Consider the following 6000-nt stretch of genomic DNA (forward strand, 5'->3'; position numbering starts at 1 on the left):
TCTCGATTCTGGACAATTCTGAAAGGACATTCTAGCACCAGGGCTCCTAGCGGGGTGGCCTGGGGTCTTGGTTAGTCATTCTACCTGCTCAGCTTCTCCCTCTGCTCCATCTTGATTTCTTCTCCATCAGTTTCATAGCTGTTGATCCCAAAGGCACCCCGTAATAAACATCCCACCTCAGAGGATGAGATGGTTAGATTGCATCACCAACTCAATGAACATGAATCTTAGCAAACTCTGGGAGATAGTGAAGGACAGGGAAGCCTGGCGTGCCGCAGTCCATGGGGTCGCAAAGAGTCAGACACGATCTAGCGAATGAACAACAGTAAGAACAACATTAGCATCTGCTTCCCAGGAAACCCAACTACAGCAAGATGGTTCTCATGAGTGATGATCAGGCCCTGTGCCACCAGGATGAAGGCGTCAGGACCAGGCAAGTGAACAGACCATCTCTGGTGGGGAACAGCTTCCTTGGAGTGCTTATTGACAACGATGCCAAGGCCGAGCTCAGGGCTTCGACTGATAAAGGAGAGCTGTGAATCAGCAAACATCTGTAGTTGTTTTAATGTGTAATGAGTCCCAGATCCTTAAGGAAGAGACATACTCCTCATCTATGTTCTTTAGCACCTAAAACAGGAAAAGAGCTCCACTGACTGATTCAATGATGGCGGAATGGATCAATGGATATATAAACAGATACACTGGGTTGAAAAAGACAGTCACACTTAAGAAACTAGACAACAAATGAAAGATAATGACTTGGAATAAGTTAAATTATGTAATCTGTGTAAGCATTTACCATGGTCCTTGAGAAACATTCACATGATGAAAATGACAAGTAAGCCACTCACAGAGAACTCCCTAGAGAAGGTGACCTGTGATCAACAGCTTTAAAGAAGTGAGAGATTTAAGAAGGCATATGAAACTAGAGAAATGAGGCGCTAACATCAGCCAGTTGGGATCTGACTGCTCATCAGATACCCAGTACATAACCATTCTCTCACTAGACTGCTGGGACAGTCCAGGACATAAGGTAGGGGAAGGCTTCCATAACCATAGCATCCCCCAGCATGAATCTGAGCTGTGACTTCCAGTACCAGGGGGAGTAACACTGATGGAAGGTCCTGCACACTGCAGTTTGGAGACTTAATCCTACAGCCATAGGAAGCCATCAAGGTCATGAAACCGAGGTGTTTGCAACCAAAGCTTCACAACTGATGCTAGATCTCTTAAGTTCAGGTTGTAGGCAGTTGCCCGGGATACCTAGTAGATGGGGATCTGGGAGAGGCTCCATTCTGAGAAAACAGCCTCTGGGGAAGAATCAACACGGGAGAACCCCAGATGCCAGACTCAGTCCTCCTAGGAAATATACAGATCCTGGGGGTCACCTTCACCCAGGCACCCACCTCACCCAGCAAGAGTCCTCCTCTCTGAGGATGATGCTTGGGGAAACAGATCTCAGTGCTGAGGGAAATGGAATAAATGGGAGCCTGGTGTTTGTGCGAACATGAGTAAGTGATGAAGACAATGTGGAAGGGACAAAGTTTATTTGGGAAAATTATGAAATGAGTGATATCCCAGAAGCTATCTGTTATGCAGTGCAGTATATTCTAGGAAACACAGATGACTTTGGCCCATGACTCATCCCTGAACTGGGAGCTCAAGCTTGGGGCCATCACAGGTGGAAAGCAGCGGAGACACACCTCCAGGGGATGCTGAGTGTCAGAGTGAAGGCACAGGTCACAGGGAGGCGGTAAAGCTCAAGTTCAGGCAGACGGCCCATCCTGTTCAGTGATCTGGGCTCTATCACTTTCTTCTTGCACAACCTGGGCTAAGAAAAACCCACTTCCCAGGTGGGAGTCCTGCTCCAGAGAAGGATAGGAGGTTTCTTTTCACCCTAGGATGCTCTAAGTGTAAACTGAAATTCCAATTCCCATACAATTATTCCCCCTAAGTTGAATGCAGGCTCTCCTACCAATGTAAGCCTTGCTCTTCATTAGGGACAACAAGGCTCTTTAATAGCCATCCTGGCGTCTCCCAACTGGCCTTAGCCATCCCAGGGAGGAAGGTTCCAGCTGGGGAGCCAGGCGAGGACACCAGGCACCAATGACAGACAGGCAGAGTTAAGCAGGGCTTGGAGGAGCCTCCCAGCCCCACAGGATGTGGCGAGGTGAAGAAGTAAGAAAATCAGAGAAAGCTATCTAGAAACGCAAACAGCACCACAAATAAAGCGACTTAACAGGAAACAGAGGGACTTTTCTTCATTTTTTTTTTTTTTTAAAGCTAGGAAGCCCAAAAATAGTTGAAAGACTATGTTGCAAAGCTTTCCGAAGACAAATCTTGCCTTGTTCCGAAGACAAATCTAGGGGAACAAGTCTGATGTCTGAAGTCATGAAGACTACAGGGGCAAGTGCAGATTGCCAGCAGAACTCCACGACACACAGGAGGAGCTGGGGGTTTCAGCCCCAGCGTCCAAACCCAGAAGCCCGTGTGCTGATCAGCAGTTCACACAAAGGCTCAATTTTGAAGCTCACTCATTTTCAGTAAAGACTGAGTTGCAACTGGCTCAACTTGAAGGCGTTCACATGGAAAGTCATGAATTTGGCTGCAGGAGGAGCCAACATCAGCACTCCCCAAGAGAGTTGGTAAACAAGCAGATGAAAAAATAATTGGCCTCATTAAGGATAAAAAAGTATAAATGTAATGAGAGAACTGTTCTGCACCAATTGAATTATAATTTTTTTCAGCTAATAATACCTGGTGTTGATGAGGCTGTGGTGAATCGGGCAGGTCCACATATTGACGGGAAGAGCATCAAAAAACCTTATTTGAGAGTAATTTGGCAGTGCTCATCAAACTCATAAAACTGTGCCTTTTGACTCAATAATCCTTCTGCTGAGAATGTGTCCAAAGGATTTTCCAAGAAGAGAAGAGTTATAGGCACAAAGCATCTCAGAGCACCCTTAAGTATTACAGCAAACTCCTAGGAACCTTCATTTTTAACAACACAGCACTGGTTTAGAACATGATGAACTTTTAAAAAAGTGATCATTAGTAAGGTGCTTGAACAAAATGCTTAGGATAAATGTCAGATTACAGAATAGTCCCTACACCTTTGTCTATATCAAGGCACTATATAGGCACCTATCCTTATAGCCCAGGTGGCTCATGGTAAAGAATCCACCTGCAATGCAGAAGATGTGGGTTTGATCCCTGGGTTGGGAAGATCCCCTGAAGAAGGAAATGGCAACCTCAGTACTCTTGCCTGGAAAATCCCATGAACAGAAGAGCCTGGCAGGCTGCAGTCAATGGGGTCCTGAAAGAGTCGGACATGACTTAGCGACCAAACAACAACAGATTTTTAACATATGGACAGACATATTAGATGTCTGAAAACAATCTGATTGGTTAAGGGGAGAGTGGTTAGTGATTTCCTTTTCTATTTCATTTCTGTTCTTTGCAATCACAACATTATCTGTGCAACAAATGACCACAATAATGATGATTTTCACTGGTAAAACTTCACTAATGTATGGAAAAGCAGTGAGCAGAACTCCAGGGCATTAGAAACAGCACTCAAGGTATGAGAAATGATCAAACCCAGAGGCATCTGAAGATCAACACAAAGAAACTGATCTCTAAGCAGAGCATGGAAAATACAGGCGGCCATGGGGCCACGTATCAGCAACGTCACCTTCCAGTCCCCAGAGAGCATCCGGCAGTATCTGATCATCTGAGCTTTCTGAGAGTCAGTCTTCCTCCTCTCCGCCATGCCCACGGCACTCAAACAGGAATAGAAACCCCTGGATCTGTGTATATATAAATATCCACCCTCCTAAAACATAAAACGCTGCTCAGAAACCTAGACATCATTTAAATACTGAATTTCCTCAACGAGGTATTTCTCAAAAAGGCAACCTAGACCAGTGGTGTTGGAGAAGACTCTTGAGAGCCCCTTGGACTGCAAGGAGATCCAACCAGTCCATTCTGAAGGAGATAAGCCCTGGGATTTCTTTGGAAGGACTGATGCTAAAGCTGAAACTCCAGTACTTTGTCCACCTCATGCAAAGAGTTGACTCATTGGAAAAGACTGATGCTGGGAGGGATTGGGGGCAGGAAGAGAAGGGGACGACGGAGGATGAGATGGCTGAATGGCATCACTGACTCAATGGACGTGGGTCTGAGTGAACTCCGGGAGTTGGTGATGGACAGGGAGGCCTGGCATGCTATGATTCATGGGGTCGCAAAGAGTCGGACACGACTGAGCGACTGAACTGAACTGAACTGAAGACCAGTTTCTACATGTGGTGCTCGAGGTCACATGGAACTTTCATTTTCTATAGGGTCGGACCCAGATGGGATTTCCAGAGCACACAGCCATCTCAGTGAACAGCTGTCCCCACAGCTCCCAGTACAGGCAGGGGCTCTCAAGTCAGCAGTCAGCACTGTGAAGTCACAGTTGGACAAGCGCAACTCCAACCCTACCAGCCCTGTACCTTTGGATATGTATTTCACCCTTGTGACCTCAGTTTCTGCATCCATAAAATGGGGATTTTCCAGAGCCTTCTTCAGACAGGCATGATGAAGACAGACAGCAGTACACACACTCAGCACAGTGCCTGGCGGCTGCGGGCGCTCACTCACTCCTTGCTTTCATCATCAGTCTTATTCTGGAGTCTCCTGTCTAGCAGATTTGTAGGAGGTCTTCACGAACCTCATGCGCCTATGTGGTGAGGGAGGGCACACTTGTAAGTGACCCCATGCAGCTCAACCTGGGCTGACATTTGAATCACCTGGTTGCTTCAAACAGCACAGATGCCCCAGTTCCTTCCAGCACAATTATATCCAATTCCCTGTGGGCAGGGACCTTGGCACAGCTGTTTTGTAAAGCTGAATCCACTATGCCACTGGCCTGGGGCACATCTAATTTGGGTGGGAGTGACCAGTAATTTCCCCTCCAGAGCCCTGAGCCTGAGGGAGCAGGAGGCAGGAGTCTTTCTTCATTGATTCAGGCCATAGTTCAGCAGCTCCTTTCAGAGAATCAAGCACTTTCTGAGTGATGGGCAGATGGCAAAGGGTTCCCCTGCTCTTTCTGCTCAACCTGGTGATTTCCTGCAAGGCAGTGGAGTGGACCAGCTGAGTGCCCTGCCCTGCAGTGACTACTAGGAAGCACCTGACCATTGCAGACAGCAACAACGATGGGCCGGGAGTGGTTACAAATCCCCCAGCCACCCACGGCCTCTTTCCCCATGTCGGCAGACTCGCTGAGCGTCCCTGCCGCAGAGACAGCAGACAAGCCTCCAGGAGGGGCACTGACTTCAGAGGGTGTGAGCCCAGCATCTCTGGAGGACGCAGGTATCTTATGCAGGGGGACCACACCAGACCCTCATCTGAGAAATGGGCACAGCCTTCCTCGCAAAGGGCCTATGAGAGTCCTCTGGGCCAGGCTCTTGATTAATGTGGCAGGAGCTGCGGGTGGTGTGAAATGCCACTGAAGGGAGATACGGCGACCTTTCTTCCTGTGTGAAACATGAACGCTCCTCCCCCAGCATGCAGGCTTCCAGGCCTTGCAGCCTCCACCTCGGCCCCAGCGGCGCAGTAAGAGATGCCGATGAGTCTGCAGGACGACCCCGGGACCAGAACGCCTTCCCTCCCTCCCTTCCCAAGGCAGGGAGCTACACCAGGGCGCTGGGCCTGGCCATGCCTGAAAAAAGAGACATTTGTAGACCGTGTGCCACACTCTGACCTGCCCAGAGGTCTTACTGCTTGGCTGTTCAAAGGCCAGGAAGCTGCTCTTCTGTCTCCATTCCTAAAGCAGCCTCAACAGACGCTGCCCGAGCTTCCATCTGAGAGCCTCCATTTCCATCACACTGACGACTGGCTAAGAACCTCCTGTGCACTTCACCCCAGTAACAACCTGGAACCCTCAGAGCAGACTTTGGGGGCTGATGCTATTCTTATCCCCATTTTACAGATGAGGAAGGTGAGGCACAAGAGGGC

The 6000-nt window shown here is 48.5% G+C and overlaps 1 long non-coding RNA gene across 1 annotated transcript in view; it reads right to left on the reverse strand.

The window, feature by feature from the left end:
* The window catches only part of LOC129626599 (uncharacterized), a 113376-nt gene extending 108719 nt beyond the window's left edge, over positions 1-4657 (reverse strand). Inside the window, exon 1 of the long non-coding RNA XR_008702062.1 lies at positions 4497-4657. This is a non-coding gene — a long non-coding RNA (uncharacterized LOC129626599). The remainder of the gene's footprint in view (positions 1-4496) is intronic.
* Positions 4658-6000: the final 1343 nt, after the last annotated feature.

Source organism: Bubalus kerabau, chromosome 14 (assembly GCF_029407905.1).
Source record: "Bubalus kerabau isolate K-KA32 ecotype Philippines breed swamp buffalo chromosome 14, PCC_UOA_SB_1v2, whole genome shotgun sequence".
NCBI lineage: Eukaryota > Metazoa > Chordata > Mammalia > Artiodactyla > Bovidae > Bubalus > Bubalus kerabau.